Source organism: Hypanus sabinus, chromosome 9 (genome assembly GCF_030144855.1).
Source record: "Hypanus sabinus isolate sHypSab1 chromosome 9, sHypSab1.hap1, whole genome shotgun sequence".
Taxonomy (NCBI): domain Eukaryota; kingdom Metazoa; phylum Chordata; class Chondrichthyes; order Myliobatiformes; family Dasyatidae; genus Hypanus; species Hypanus sabinus.
The window spans coordinates 154153616-154170397 of record NC_082714.1 but is presented as its reverse complement, the minus strand read 5'-3'; the positions used below and the strand labels follow the sequence as shown (position 1 = coordinate 154170397).

Genomic DNA, 16782 nt, shown 5'->3' with positions numbered 1-16782 from the left:
AGAGGTTGGTGAGGCCTAATTTGGGGTATTGTGTGCAGTTTTGGCCACCTACCAACAGGAAAGATGTAAAACAAGGTTGATAGAGTACAGAGGAAATTTACAAGAATGTTGCTGGAGGACCTAAGTTATAAGGAAAGAATTAATAGGTTAAGACTATATTCTTTTAGAATGTGGAAGATTGAGAGGAGATTTGATGAAGGTATACAAAATTATGAGGGGTATAGATAGGGTAAATGCAAGCAGGCTTTTTCCACTGAGGTTGGGTGGGTCTACAGCCAGAGGTCATGAGTTAAAGGGGAAAGGTGAGAAATTGAAGGGGAACATGAGGGGAAGCTTCTTTGCTTAGAGGGTTGTGAGAGTGTTGAATGAGCTTTCAGCACAAGTGGTGAGAAAAGTTTGGATAGGTATATGGATATTAAGGATATAGAGGGCTATGACCCTGGTGCAGGTTGTTGGGAGTGGGCAGTTTAAATGTTTTCAGCATGGACTAGATGGGCCGAAGAGCTTGTTTCTGTGCTGTACTTCTCTATGAGCTGGGTGTTGGGGGTCCCTGATGATGGACTGGGCTGTATCCATGACTTTTTGTAGGATTTTCCATTCAAGGGCATTGGGGTTTCTAGACCACGCTGTGATGCAATCAGATGCTGCTCAGCAAGCTGAATTCCTCCAGCAGATTGCATTTTACATCTTGACACTGTGTAGTTACCTTTATTCAGACTTGAGATTAATTTCAGCTTGAACTGAAATACTTTAGACATGGGCTGATGGCAGCGCTGTCAGTATGGACAGTTTGGACTGAAGGTTATTATTTGCCCAGTTTGTCTTTTGCCCATTCATTGTTTTTGTTATTTATAGTTTTTCATAAACTCTACTGTATTTCTCTATTTTCCTGTAAATGCCTACAAGGTGACATGCATGTAGTGGTTAGCACAACGCTTTACAGTACAGGCGACCCTGGTTCATCGCTCGACACTGCCTGTAAGGAGTCTGTACGTTCTCCCCGTGACCACATGGGTTTCCTCCCACAGTCCAAAGACGTACCATTTGATAGGTTAATTGATTTGTCTAGTGCTGGGCGTCATGGGTCAAGGGGCTGGAGGGCCGATTCTGCACTGCATCACAATACCTAAATAAATAAACTTCCTTTGGTAACACATTTACTTGGAGTTTTGAACTTTTAAAGGATGGCACAGACAAGGTGGAATAAGCGAGCAACTTTTGACTCTGGTTTGCAGATCACGATTGTGCAAAATTGCCAGGTTAGATCCCACCTTTTCATGTTTTGACTCAGATGACCTTGCAGTACTAGAATACAATGTAAACATGGATATTAGAAGTTGCCTGTAACCAATGGAATCATGCAGGACCTCTCCCTAGTTCCCCATTTCAGACCTGTAAATTATCTTTGTTACATGCTTTTGAAAGAAAAAAAATATCATTCTGGATAAGGCAACCTGGTAGTGTAGTGTTAACACGGTGCTTTATGCTACCATTGACCCAGGTTCAATTCCCACTGCTGTCTGTAAGGGGTATATACCTTCTCCCTGTGGAATGCGTGGGTTTCCTCCGGGTGCTCTGGTTTCCTCCCACAGTCCAAAGACGTACTAGTTAGTAAGTTAATTGGTTGTTGTAAATTGTCCAGTGATTAGGCTGGGATTAAATTGGGGGTGGCAGGGTGGTGTGGCCGGGAGGTCTTATTCCGCACTGTGTATCTAAGTAAACAAACAAACAAACAAACAAACAGGTAAATAATCAAATAAGTCCCTAACTTCAAGCTGAAAGATATCTGGGAGCATCCAGCAGATAGGTAGCGTCTTTTCCCAGGGCAGAAATGGCTAAAAGCAGGGGGCATAATTTTAAAGAGATTGGAGGAAAGCATAGATAGATAGATAGATACTTTATTCATCCCCAAAGGGAAATTCAACATTTTTCCAGTGTCCCATACACTTATTGTAGCAAAACTAATTACATACAGTATTTAACTCAGTATACATATGATATGCATCTAAAATCACCCTCCCAAAAAGCATTAATAAATAGCTTTTAAAAAGTTCTTAAATAGTTTACTAAAGTGCATTGAGTGGTAACTTAAGCTCAGTCCTAACCCCAGCACTTTAACATGTCTTGCCCCTGGTGGCTGAATTGTAGAGCCGAATGGCGTTGGGGAGTAATGATCTCTTCATCCTGTCTGAGGAGCATTGCATTGACAGCAACCTGCCGCTGAAGCTGCTTCTCTGTCTCTGGATGGTGCTGTGCAGAGGATGTTCAGGGTTTTCCATGATTGACCGTAGCCTACTCAGCGCCCTCCGCTCTGCCACCGATGTCATACTCTCCAGTTCTGTGCCCGCGACAGAGCCCGCCTTCTTTACCAGCTTATTAAGACGTGAGGCGTCCCTCTTCTTAATGCATAGGGGGAATGTGAGAATTGAGATTCCTACACAGAGGGCAGAACACCCTGTCAGGGTGGTGGTAGAGGCAGATACATGTGGTACATTTAAGACGGGCACATGAATGATAGAAAAATGCAGGACTATGTAAGAGGGAAGGGTTAGATTGATCTTTGTGTGGGTTAACAGGTCAGCACAGCATTGTGGGCTGAAAGGCCTGTACTGTGCTGTCGTGTTCTTTGTTCTATCTTTTAAAATGTTTTTTATTTATTTAGAAATACAGCATGTTGAAAGGCCCTCGAAGCATGTATACTATATACAACCTCGAGATTCCTCTCCTTACAGGCAGTCACAAAACAAAGAAACCCGGTAGAATCTATTTTAAAAAGACTCAAACACCCAATGTGTGTGTGTGGGGGGCGGGGGTGCAGAAAACAAACCATACAAAGAACAAAAGCAAGCAAACTACCCTGGCTCACGAAAGTGAGGCTGCAGCCATGGAGCCAGTCATCACTGCAGTGGGTCCAGGAGCCCCTTAGTTGCGGTCCACAGCCTCAATTCAGCGCAGGGATGAGTAAACCTCGCAGAGCGGCGAGTCGAGCCGGCCCGCCCCTCACCTCCGGCCCGGACACCCTGACCTTTTCGACCTGGCCTGGCGCTTACATCATACAAACCTCACGTCATTCTTCGCTCTTGGACACGGACCCTTCGATATGCTCTCAGGGCCCAAATCATGCCCCCTGAATGCGGGCCGTACCTGACACTTACAATTACACTCATGTGACCAGTTAATCTAACATCCCTGGAATGTAGGAGGAAACCAGAGCACCTGGAATGATGGGGAGAATGTACAGAGAGTGACTGGAATTCTAGTATGTTCTATCACCACTTATCTGGAAATACCGTCAAGCTACACTGATTTCCAGAGATACTGCCCTTACTTGCTTGCTTCTAGGCCAGGATCCTGGAACACCCTCCCCAGCAGCAAGCTCCCTCGCCAAAAGGACTGCAGCACTATTATTTGGCAGTCCACCATCCTCTTAATTAGGGCAATTAAGGAATTAAATGCGAGCCTTCGCAGGGGATGCTCAGGTCCTGTTAGACGCATTTCTGAATCAGCACCATGCTTAATCTCACCGGCATATGTCATGAAATTTGTTGTTATGATGCAGCAGTACAATGCAGTAAGTAGTGCAACAGGAGGGGAATGAAAAGTAGTGAGGTAGTGTTCATTGATTCATTGTCCATTCAGAAATCTGACAGCACAGGGGAACGAATTGTTCCTGGAACTCCAGTTCCAGGGCCCCATTACGAAGATGACTCATGCGAGCAGCTCCGATGGAAATCATCAAATATTCCTGTTTTATGCTGCCACAGCTGAAATCCACAGCTACAGCCATGGACAATACTCATTTCGAGAGGGCTAGAATATTAAACTAAAGATGTAATGCTGAGGCTTCCTAAAGCATTGGTCAGACTACACGTGAAGTATTGTGGCTCCCTTTGGGCCCCTTACCTAGAAAAGGTTGTGGTGGCATTGGAGGGAGACCAGAAGAGGTTCATGAGAATGATCCCGGGAATGAAAAGGTCAATGCATGAGTGTTGGTTGGCTCTGGGCCTGGACTTGCTGGAGTTCAGAAGAATTGGAGGGGGGTTGAAATCTCATTGAAACTTATTGAACATTGAGCAGCCTAGATAGAGTGGGCATGGGAGAGTCTACGAAGCAGACTAGAAGGACATCCCTTTAAAACAGAGGGTGGTGAATCTGTGGAATTCATTGCCACAGACAGCTGTGCAGGCCAAGTCATTCGGTATATTCAAAGTGGAGGCTGATAGATTCTCGATTAGTGTGAGCATCGAAGGTTACAGGGAGAAGGCAGGAGAATGGGGTTGAGAGAGCTAATAAATCAGACATGATGGAATGAGGGGGGTGGGGTGGAAATATGTCTCTATCAAAGGAGGTGTACGTCCCTCTGCTAGCCCAGAGGTCACCCTTGGGCAAGGTGTAGCATCTGCTTAGCCCCCCAGTCAAGGACATGTGAAGCCATGGGAGCAGGTGGTGAATGCTCGTATGAGCAGCTGGTGCATATCACAAGTCCTGGTTATGCAACCCCTTGATGCCAGGAAGATAATCTCTGAAGAGATAATGGCTGAGATCACGTGTATTGTAGAGACTCTGCCCAGAGGAAGGCAATAGTAAGCCACTTCTGCAGAAAAGTTTGCCAAGTACAATAATAGTCAACAGACAGAAGGCCGTGATCGCCCATGTCAGACAACACACCACATAATAATGATGATGATGGTGGAGCATACGAATTCTACTCCCATGTCTTATGGTCTTGTGATCTTATGAATGAAAAGGAATCCTGTTGTTGGAATCGGCTTTTGATCTCTTTTGTGGCTCGGTTTTGCCAGTTAAACTTGAGAGGGTAGCATGGGCTATCCAATGTTGTCTGTTATTCCTCCATACATGGCAATGAGGGACAAAAAATGCTGGGGTGATCATATGGGTAAGAGTTATCTTGATGGAAACATGAGACCACAGGAGTCTCTTTGAGCCAGGATTTACAAGCATTTGGAGAAGCATAGTCTGATGGGGATAGTCAGTATGATTTTGTGAGGGGCAGGTCATACCTCATGAGCCTGACTGAGTTCCTTGAGGAAATGGCAAGCCATATTGATGGAGGCAGAGCAGTGAGTGAGGTGTATATGGATTTTTGTAAGGCATTTGATAGGATCCCTCACAGTAGGCTCATTCAGAAAATGAGGAGGCACGGGATCCAGGGAAACTTGTCTGCATGAGTTTGGAATTGGCTTGCCCACAGAAGGCAGAGGGTGGAGTAGAAGGAGCATGTCCCTAGCTGCAGGTTTATGACTAATGGGGTTCCACAGGGATCTGTTCCGGTACCTCTGCTCTTTGTGACCTTTATAAGTGACTTGGACGAGGAAGTTGAAGGATGGGTCAGTAAGTTTGCAGATGACATGAAGGTTGTCGTGGGTTACAACAGGACATTGACAGGAGGTAGAGCTAGGCTGAGAGGTGACAGATGGAGTTGGAAATGAAGTGGCAGATGGAGAAGGAAATGAACTATCAATGTTTTTGGTTGTGATCTTGCATCAGGACTCATGCAGGGTTTTGTCCAGAAGCGATGACAATTCCATTCCTCCCAAAGATTCTGTTCAACCTGCTGAGTTCTTCCAACGTATCACCTGTTGCTCAAGAGTTATCTCCAGTAAGAGAAACTGTACAGAACCTGGCAGCAGAGCCACGATAATGGTCCTTGTTAAACCCCTAGACTGGAGGTCCATGGAGTCCTTGGCATAAAAAAGGTTGGGAACCTCTGTTCTAGGCAAATATGGTTCTATAAAAGCATTTCCTAAGTAGAAAAGATACACTGGATCTGGTTTTACATGGATAATCTTTGCAAGTGTCTGCTGACTACCTTGGGAACTGACCCTGGTCTAACTAGAGTGACACAAGAGATTCTGCATATTCTGGAAATCTTGAGCAACGCACACAAGTTCTTGAGGAACTCAGCAGGTCAGGCACCGTCTAAGAGGACAATAAACAGATTCAGATTCAGATTTATTTATCACATGTATATTGAAACGTACATTGAAATGCATTGTTTGCATGAACAGCCAGCACACCCAAGGATGTGCTGGTGGCAGCCCACAGATGTTTTTTTATTATTGAGATGCTACATAGAGTGGGCCTCTGTAGTCCTTTGAGCTGCACCATCCAGCAACACCTAATATAACCCCAGCCTAATCATGGCACAATTTACAATGACCAACTAACCTACCAGCCGGTTGGTCTTAGTATTGTGGGAGGAAACCCACACAGTCACGGAGAGAATGCGCAAACCCCTTACAGGCGGCAGCGGGAATTGAACCCTGGTCACTGCTGCTGTAAAACGTTGTGCTGACCACCAGGCTACTGTGTTGCTTCCTATTCTGGCACTAACACTGCACTCCCACAATGTTCAGCAGAACAACAGGAGCAGTGACAACAACAACAAAACGAGCTCCTTTGCCATCCCCAACAAAGCACAAGCAGTGGACGTTTGGAGCCAGGACCCTTCTAGGCCCGAAACTTCGCCTGTTTGTTCTCCAAAGACGCTGTGTGACCTGCTGAACTCCTCCAGCATTTGGTGTGTATGTGTGTTTTGCTCCAGATCTAATTACCCATGCTACCGATCAGCATTTGGTGGATCAATGGGTCAAACTCGTCTTTGCTGACTGCTGGGTTCAGTTACTTTGGCACGACAAGTTTGTGAGTTTGGGGTCAGTTAGAACTGAGAACCCTGAGTGATGGGGCAGTCTTTTTTTTCAGTCATGATGATTGGCATGTTGGCCAAGAGGTACTTAAGTGAACAATTCTTCATGTTGAACACTGAACAGGAGAATTTAGTTCAAGATTTTATTTGTTCCATATTTCAAAGATGGAAATAATTGTCCTCGCTTGCCTTTAGGGTATGATCAACAAACGATGTTGTGGGAAAATCAAATTAACCTCAGTGCTGATTGTCCGCCTGGCTGTATTTTGCATTCTGATGTAATCGCCTAAAGCAGCGGATAAGATACTGTAGTATGCTTGTCACTTCTCTGCCCAGCCCCAGCTATTCTTCGGAAATTTGGATTGGGAGGGAGGAGCAGGTGAGATAGTAAAGTAACACACAACGTGTTGGAGGAACACAGCATGATGCAGCATCTACAGAGAGGAATAAGTGGTCGACATTTCAATCCAAGACCTGATGAAGGGTTGTGGCCTGAAGTGTTGGCTTCTCGGCCTTTTGGCTAAGATCAAGTGGAGTTCCCTTGGGACACGCGATGATCGGAAGGCGGAGAAGGTTTTGCGCTGACACAGGGGTGGATCCTAATGCTGATTGGCTCCCAATCTAACACCCCTTTCCAGCAACAACAACGACAGTGGTGAAGAGGATGGCTGAAGACAACAGTGCATCGGCTTGAGGCCTGGGCATCAAGAACACTGTCCAGCTGACAGTGCGAGGGCAATGGATTTACGAGAGTGACCTTCATCCAGAAGGTCCTGATGGACTGTTGTGCATTCACCATCGACGACATCCACTGCGTCCAGGAGTTTGCTGGGTTCTTCGATGTTACCTTCTGACGACCCGCAGGGTGGCAGAAGTTGCTCCAGCTGTTCCAGGAGAAGGGGAGAGAGGCGCCGCTGTCACTGTTGCAAGCACGGCCCCTCTTTGCTGCCGCCCAGCAGGAACGGACCGTCACCGTGCACATGTTCAACCGGTACGTGCCGGTGGCCGACGTCCTTACATTCCTCGCTCGGTATGTGGAGAGCGTAGGAGCCTGTCTGGACGTGAAGCACAGCCTGGGGTGCTGGACAAGCAAACGGCAGGTGAAGGTGAAGCTGAAGGTCGACTCCAATGGCTGCGTCGTCCGCCCACCCTCGGTCTTCGCCATCGGAGGGAACCGCGGCTACCTGGTCTACGCCGGGCATGTCGCAGCCCAGTACAGGGCTACAGTCTGCAAGAACTGTAAGGTGGAGGGCCACCTCACCAAGGACTGCACGCAGGCCAAGTCCTGCAATCTCTGCAGAAGCACCGACCACCTGTACAGGGCCTGTCCGAAACGTGCCGGCACCTATGCACAGGCGATCAGGGGAGGTGCTGGCACTGGAAGGGCCCCGGCAGGATCAGATGTACCCGCCACCCCTGCAGAGGCGGTGCCCGAAGCGACGGAAGACGCCAGCGGAGGAGAGGACGCAGCCACCCCGAGGGCCCCCTCCCCCTCGCAGACCCTGCAGGACCCGCCACAGGAAAAGGAGGAAGAGTCCATGGAGGAGGGGAGAGGCGAGGGGGAGGGGCTGGAGCGTTGTGGGCAAACGAAAGAAGGCTCAAAAAGCTCTGGCCAAATGACAGAGGGCGGAACGGAAGGAGCACGTGAAGCGAAGGGCAACCTGTCCACGTCAGACGAGGAAGGAGTTGGGGGAGGCCAGCGGCAGCCCCAGAAGACGAAGCGGCGGACAGAGCCGGCGGAGAGGAGGACAGAGAGTGGGGAAAGTCTGCTGGCCACCCCCTAAGCACAAGCACAGGAGGCGAAGACCACCAGAGACCCCCAGCTCCAGGGACCCCGGAGCGGAGCCACATATGGCGCCTCACAGCCTGAAGGGGCAGCAGGCCTGGGAGACACCAAGCCCCCAGGCACAGAACAGGAACTGCCACACCCAGGGGAGAATAACCTGCAGTTCCTGAGCCCAGAGAAGGTGAAGGACTTCGCAAAGGCCGTGGGCATGAAGGCTCAGGACTGCGAAGGTAAGGACAGTGTGCTGTTAAAATAAAGAACTTTAATGGCGGACATTTCACTGGCATTTGTCAATGTGCGCAGTCTGAAGAGTACCGGGCGATGTGTCAGCACGCTCCAGTACTTGGACTCGGTAAAGGCCGACATGACCTTGCTCCAGGAGTGCGGACTGCCACACCTCCACAACTACCGGAGGTGGTTGCGCTGGTGAACCTGGGGTTTGTTGGTGTGGTCGGGGGGCAACGACTGTCGCGCTTCCGGCCTGGGGATTCTGCTACGGGGAGGCAACTTCGCAATCACCCAAGTCAAAGAGGTGGTTGCCGGGCGCCTCCTGGTAGCAGACGTCAAATACCGGGTACCCTGCTCAGGCTGATCACCGTGTCCGACTCCCCCGTGCGGAGCGAGCGGCTCCCATCGCTGCTGGTGATGGCCCGGCCGGTCGTTCTGTCCGGAGACTTCAACTGCACCATTGGTGCGGCTGGACGATCCGGCAGCGCTGACGGTGGGCTGGACAGTACCTCCAGACTCCTGACGGATACGGTACAGACGGCCAAGCTGCGTTCGACGCCTTTGGCGACCCCACAGGTGCAGCTCAGCCACAAGCCACCTGGACACGATGGGACGGCTCGGCCCGTTCCCTGATCGACTTCCTCTTCCTGTCAGAGCCCCTCACAGTCAGAACCACCGACATCTGACCACTGCCTCCTGCGAGCCACCCGCCACCTACGGGAGGACCAGAAGGCAGGGAGGGGGACGTGGAAGCCAAATGTTAGGCTGCTGACCCCAGAGAACATCGGGGAACTAGAGAAGGAGTACACAGGTTGGAGAACCTCGAAAGCCTTCTTTGATTCCCTGGTTCACTGGTGGGAAGCCACCAAGGAGAACATCAAGAGGTTCTTCATCCACAAGGGCATCCAGAGAGCAAGGCAGGGGCAGAGGGAACTGCGTAAACTCCAGACTGAGCTGCAGTAACTCCTCCTTCTGCTGTCAAGGGGGGTGGATGTCAGGGAGGAACTGCGGGAGATGAAGGGCCGGCAAGCCCAGCACTTTGCCGCCGAGTCCTCCAAGATCATCTTCCGATCGAGGGTCCAAACCTCGATCAAACCTGTGGAGCAGGACGAGACGTGCTCACGATTCTTCTTCCAGAAGGTGCACGGGGGGAGCTCTGTGATCCACAACCTTAAGGAAGAGGACGGCTCAGTTGCGTCCTCGCAGACAGACATACTGAGAATCTGCAGGTCCTTCTATGCCGGTCTGTACGGAGAAAAGGCCACAGACTCCACAGCCTCCCGCAACTTCCTGTCGTCTGTCACGCAGGTCTTAGACGACGGCAAGCGGGAGAGTCTGGAGCAGCCGCTGACCCTGGACGAGCTGACAGACTCCGCCCGTTCCTTTCAGTCGGGTAAGACTCCCGGAAGCGACGGCTTACTGGACAAGTCGTATTCAGCTCTGTGGAACCGGATGGGCCCCGACCTGCTGGAAGTGAACAACGCTACGCTCCTGGCGGGCAGCATGTCCGAATCCATGCGGAAGGGCATCATCACCCTCATCTACAAGCAGAAGGGGGAGAGGGAGAGGGAATTCATTAGAAATTGGAGGCCCATCTCACTCCTGAATGTGGACTACACAATCCTGTCCAAGGCTATCGCCAACAGGGTCAAGTCTGTACTGGAGCAGGTGATCCACCCAGACCAAACCTGTGCTGTACCGGGCAGGAAGATCTCAGACAGCCTCGCGCTGCTGAGGGACACCATCGCCTACATGCAGGACAGGGGGGTGGACGCCTGCCTGGTCAGCTTGGACCAGGAGAAAGCCTTCGACAGGATATCGCACACGTACATGGCGGATGTACTCTCCAAAATGGGATTTGGGGAGGGAATCTGGAATTGGATCAACTGCTCTACACGGACATCTGTAGTGCAGTCCAGGTCAACGGGTGGGAAACAGACAGCTTCCCCATCAGTTCTGGAGTCAGGCAGGGCTGCCCTCTCTCCCCGTCTTGTTCATGTGCTGCATAGAACCCTTTGCCAAGGCCATCAGGAGGGATGGGGGCATAAGAGGGGTGACGCTGCCAGGCAGCGGAGGGACCCAAGTCAAAACCTCCCCGTACATGGACGACGTCACCGTCTTCTGCTCCGATCCGAGGTCAGTTTGCAGGCTGATCAGCATCTGCGAACAGTTCGAGCAGGCGTTGGGGGCCAGGGTCAACAGCACGAAGAGTGAAGCCATGCTCTTCGGCAACTGGCCCGACTGGTCCAGTGTCCCCTTCACCATCAGGGCTGATCATGTGAAGGTGTTGGGAATCTGGTTCGGAGGGACCAAGGCGTGCAACAAGAACTGGCGGGAGCGGACTGCCAAGGTGAAACAGAAACTGGGACTGTGGGGAGGGCACTCCCTATCGATAGTGGGCAAGAACCTGGTCATCAGGTGTGAGGTGCTCTCAGGGCAGCTGTACTCGGCTCAGGTGTGGCCAGTCCCCCGCTCCTTCAGCTTGGAAATCACCCGAGCCGTCTTCAGATTCATCTGGGGATCCAAGATGGAGCGGGTCAGACGGACCACCATGCACAAGTCCCTGAACAGCGGGGGCAAAAATGTCCCCAATGTCACCCTCACCCTGATGGCCAGCTTCGAGTGTGGCTGCATCAGGTTGTGTGTGGATCCCAGGTACGTGGGCATCAAGTACCACTACGTGCCCAGGTTCTACCTGTCGCCCTGGCTACAAAGGATGGGTCTGGCCCCTTTCCTGCACAACACCCCTGTCAGCTGGTCATTGCTGCCATACCTGTCCTTCATAGAGCTGTTCTTTCAGGTCAACGCCTTTGACCACAGGGCCATCAGGCAATGGTCAGCACGTAAGGTCCTGCAGGCACTGCAGGAGAAGGACATGATGGACACAGTAGGGTGGTTCCCTGAGCAGAAAGTCCAGTTCATCTGGCAAAATGCCTCATCGCCAGACCTCACCAACAGGCACCAAGACCTTGCCTGGCTGGCAGTGAGAGGGGCCCTCCCAGTCCGATCCCTCCTGTACGCCCGGAACGTCGTCCCCACACTCCTCTGCCCACGGGAGGACTGCAGTAAAGAGGAGTCGATGACCCAGCTCTTTGCACACAGTGGGTTCGCGGAGAAGGTGTGGAGGAGGATGGAAGGGGCAGTGGGGATGGGAATGTGCATCCCCAGCAGCTGCGTAATAGAGGACACTCTGATCTACAGGCTGTTCCTGCGGACGCACACTGAGACCGACATCATCAACTCAGTCAAAGATGCTCTTTGGTCAGCCCGAAACTTGATGGTCTACCAGCACACGGAGATGTCCATGGGGGAATGCTGCCGACTGGCACATTCTCGGCTGCAGGAGTACGTGCTGAGGGACGCGCTCAAACACAGTGCAGCCACTGCGGGCCCGGTGGGGAAGGACCACAGTCTATGGTTCTTCTCCCATGGGAGTTGAGGGGTAGTGGGGTTGGGGGTATACCCCCTGAATGTAAATATGAAAGAACAAAGAACAAAACTTTTGAACTTTGAAAATGTAAAGACAATAATAGTACCAACTGTAAAGAATTGAAAGTCTTTGAATGGTTATAGTATATAATTTTATTTTGAATAAAGTATATTTTGTTGAATAAAAAAAAGAAGTGTTGGCTGTTTATTCCCCACTGTAGATGGTGCCTAACCTGCAGAGTTCCTCTAGCATTTTGTGTGTATTGCTCTAGATTTCCAGCATCTGCAGGATCTCTTGTGTTTCTAAAAAGGAAGGTAAAACTGAAAAGGGGAAGAACTACAGTTGAGGTTCTTCCACTAGCAGACATCCAGGGGATGAGTCTGGTGGGAAAGTCCCTCAGAGAGCAGAAGATTGGATCATATGAGTGTCAAAATTGTGCTAACAGTACTGTATTCCCGTAGTGTTTTACAGTGCCAGTGATCATTGACAGGGGTTCAATTCCTGCTGCAGTCTGTAAGGAGTTTCTACGTTCTTCCCATAACCACGTGGGTCTCCTCCCACAGTCCAAAGACGTACAGGTTAGGGTTAGAAAGTTGTGGGCATGCTATGATGGTGCCAGAAGCAGGTGACAGCACGTCCTCAGAAGATTTATATAAAAATCTAGGGTGCCTAAGACTTTTGCATAGTACTGTATTTTATATTTATTCATTTATTTAGAGATACAACGAGGGATAGGTCCTTAGAGTTGCATCATGCAGCAACTCACTGATTTAACCCCAGCCTAATCACAAGACAATTTACAATGACCAATTGACCTATGTCTTTGGACTGTGGGAGGAAACCAGAGCTCCTGGAGGACACCCATATATCCCATGATGAGGTCATACAAACTCTTTACAGAGGATGCTGGGATTGAACTCTGAACTTCGATGCCCTGAGCTGTAATATCATCATGCTAACAGTTACGCTGCTGAGAGAGTTGCTGCCAAAAAGGAAAACTAAGCCAAGAGACTTACCTACACACACAAGCAGAAAGAATGGGCTGCTGAACAGTGGCTGTAAGTGCTCTGGACAGGTGAGGCAAAATTTTAAACTAATGGTTCAAACAGGAGGCAGTTTGTCTGTAAAAGAGCTGGATGACACAACAGTGGTTGGCTTTACCGAGAACAATGACGAGACAGAGTATAGAGAGGAAGTGGAGTGGCTGGTGGGGTGTTGTGAGAAGAACAACCTAAGCCTGAACACGGGGCAGACAAAGGAAATCATTGTGGACTTCAGGAAGGTGCAGACGAACCAACCCCCTCTGCGAATTCATGGCTCCTCCATAGAGAGAGTTAAGTGCATCAAGTTCCAGGGAGTTCACATCTTTTGAATGTGAGAAGGGAGAAGGCACATGGACGACCTCGTCTGGTCCCTTAATATCATCTCCCTGAACAAGAAGGCACAGCAGCACCTCCACTTCCTAAGGAGACTGAGGCAAGCAAGTCTCCCCTATCCCATCTTAATTGTGATTTACAGGAGCAGCATTGAGAGGATCAGCATAACAAGTTACATCTCCTTCTGGTATGGGAGCTGTTGAGTATTGGACCAAAATTCCCTACAAAGGATGATGAGATCAGCGGAGAAGATCATAGTGGTCTCCCTACCATCCATTGGGGACGTTTATCATGAGCGCTGTGTACGCAGGGCCCTTAGTATTGTTGAGAATCCCACCCACCCAACCAGCATCCTCTTTGACTTTCTACCATCAGGCAGGAGACTACGATACATAAAATCAAGAACGGTTAGAATGAGAAACAGTTTCTAACCCCAGGCCATTAGGCTTCTGAACTCTCAGCCGCATCATATTTGAAGTGTCACTGGTTATTCTGTTCTATACCTTACAATATTTAATATGACTACACTTTAATTTGTTATTTATGTGTGATTCATCTATAGGTTTTATTCTTACCTTCGTAAGTTATTATGTGTTATGTGTACTACTGTGCTTTACACCCTGGTTCAAAGGAACATTGTCTCATTTCTATATATGGTTATATATATTATATACATGTGTCTAGTTAAATTACAATAAACTTGACTTGACTTGAGTGCTATGTGGGACGAGTGTCTGCAGCCGACAGTGAAGCACAGTGTAGATCCCTGCAGGTTTGGACAGCGTTTCTCAGAATCAGGTGATTTGGTCAGAATTAATGGAATCCTCAATGCTGAATTACAACCAGGTTCTCATCCACCATGCAAGGGAGGCGTCAGATCGGTCCCAACTTCGTTCTCCAGCAGGTCAATGACAAACACATGGCCAAGGTCATAAAGAACTATCTTCAGTGAAACAAAGGACAAGGAGTTCTGCAACGGATGGTATGGTCTCCACAGGGCCCTGATGCCAACATCATCCAGGCTGTCTGGGATTACCTGGAGAGGCAGAAGCAAGTGAGATGGCCAAAGTCTGCAGAACTGTGGCAAATTCTCCAAGATGCTTGGAACAACCTACCAGCCAATTTTCCTATAAAACTGCACAACAGTGTAACTACAAGAATTGATGCAGTTTTAAAGGCAAAGGGTGGTCACACTAAACATTAATTTGATTTAATTTTTTACTGTTTACTGTTCTTTATGGTATTTTTTTGATATTTAGAAACTTCTCATTTCACTATTTTTGAAGGCATCTTCGTTTACAGAATTACTTTACATGTGCTGAAGCCTTTTAGTATTGTATACATGTACATAATGAATAAGGACTATTTTTGAAATAGATGAGAAAACTGGAGACTATCTGAGTTGCAATGGAAGCTTCAGAAGCAAAAACTGAGGTATGTGTTTGAAGGGGAGGATTAGACGTGCGGGGCAGGGATAGGAATGTATTGCTGGAAATTCCTCTAGTTCCCTCCCCATAGGCATGCCCTTGAGACCAGTATAGAATTCCTTCACATACTCTCATGTTGGGTTAGAAGAGTTGGGGGGGGGGGGGGGGGGGGTTGGAAAGAGATTCGTGGTCCTATTGTAAATACAGTGGGTGTGGAAATCACTATGAATCCTGTCTAGAAACTAGTGAGATTCAAATTAATGCAGCAAACTGGTGTCCACTGCACAAGCTATACTCCTGAGGAGAAGAGTAAAGAATTCGTGTTTATTCAATTATTTATCTTTTTAATGATACACCATGGAGTAGGTTCTTTGGACCTTTCAAGCCACAGGGCCCCAGCAACCGAGACAAAGCCAACTTAACCCTATCCTAATCACAGGACAATTTACAATGATCAACCGTGTGTCTCTGGACTGTGGGAGGAAACAGGACCACCCAGGGAAAGCTCACGTAATCCATGAGGAGGATACAGAGGGACTCCTCCTTCCAGAAGAGTACCAGAAATGAATTCCAAGTTCGTTGGCGGAAGGGGCTGTGCCCGTGATAGAGCTGACTGAGTTAACAACCTGACTGACTGGTAGCTTTTTCTCGATCCTGTACACTGGAGACTCCCATACCAGGCGGTGATGCAACCAGTCAGAATGTTCTCCCTGGTAAATCTGTAGAAATTTGCTGGAGCCTTTGGTGATATCCCAAATCTCCTCAAACCTGATAAGGCAGCACTTCATGGAAGAATTATCTAAACTTTAGAGTCATAGAAAAGTACAGCACAGAAACAGGCCCTTTGGCCCATCCAATCCTTGCCGAACCGTTTAAACTGCCTACTTTTACAATGAAATACTTAATATTTTCTTAGGTAGTATTAATGTATGGGTAGGGAATGATTATAATAATAAATCTGATTATCAAATACAGTGGCAAACATGAGCACTCAAAAAGTCATCAGAGATTTCAGAGCTGTTAAGAGCCTAGTGTTTTTTGGAATTTACTGTATATTCATTAAATACAAGAGGAAAATGAATTATTGGTCCAACTGGTCGTCAGTCAGTGCAAATATTTCAGAGGAAGCAGGAATATGGGTCAGCCTTCCTAATTGGATAATGTTTTTTTTTGCAAGTCTAAACTGAAACAAAGACTTGTATTACATCAACAGCCTGCACCAGGAGCCAAGGCCGTGCTCACTCCCATCAATCTCTCTGGGGGATAGTGACCTGTAACTGTGGGAACGTGGAAAATAGCTGGTGAGATATGAATGCTTGTTTTGTGTGCACGAGGCATTACAGCACCCAATCAGCCTACTGACCCCCCAAAAAAACCTCTCTTGCTATTTATCCCTCTCCTGCATCCTTCCATCTCCCGTCCTTCTTTTCCTCTCCCCTGCACTTTTCAGGCTTCCTCTTGGAGTTGCTTATGTGATTATGGAATTATTGACTTGTTATTTTTCATGGCATGTGTGACCATTTTAAATTCCTTCAAGTTCTTTCGTGGAATGTTAGGAAGTGGGCTTGGTCTTCTAATTTCCTGTTTGCTTACACTCAGTTACTTTATTCATTACCTCCTGTACTGAATGAAGTGGCCACTGAGTAGACGTTCATGGTCTTCTGCTGCAGTAGCCCGTCCTCTTAAAGGATCGAAGTGTTGTGTGTTCAGAGACACTCTCCTGCACACCACTGTTGTAACACGCGTTTAATTGAGTTGCTGCTTGCTTTCCTGTCAGCTGAACTCTTGATATTTATTGCTTATTTACTTATTATTATTTCTTTCTTGTTGTGTTTGCAGTTTGTTGGCTTTTGCATACTGGTTGAAGG

The 16782-nt window shown here is 48.5% G+C and overlaps 1 protein-coding gene across 2 annotated transcripts in view; it reads left to right on the top strand.

The window, feature by feature from the left end:
- Positions 1-16782, top strand: part of ppp1r16b (protein phosphatase 1, regulatory subunit 16B) — a 226875-nt gene that overhangs the window by 5266 nt on the left and 204827 nt on the right. The window contains exon 1 of one of the 2 annotated variants that reach the window (XM_059980834.1): positions 1241-1259. The exons of the other annotated variant lie outside the window; for it this stretch is intronic. The gene's annotated coding sequence lies outside the window, so the exon portion shown is untranslated. Of the gene's footprint in view, positions 1-1240; positions 1260-16782 lie in introns of those variants that run through there. 2 annotated transcript variants of the gene reach the window in all.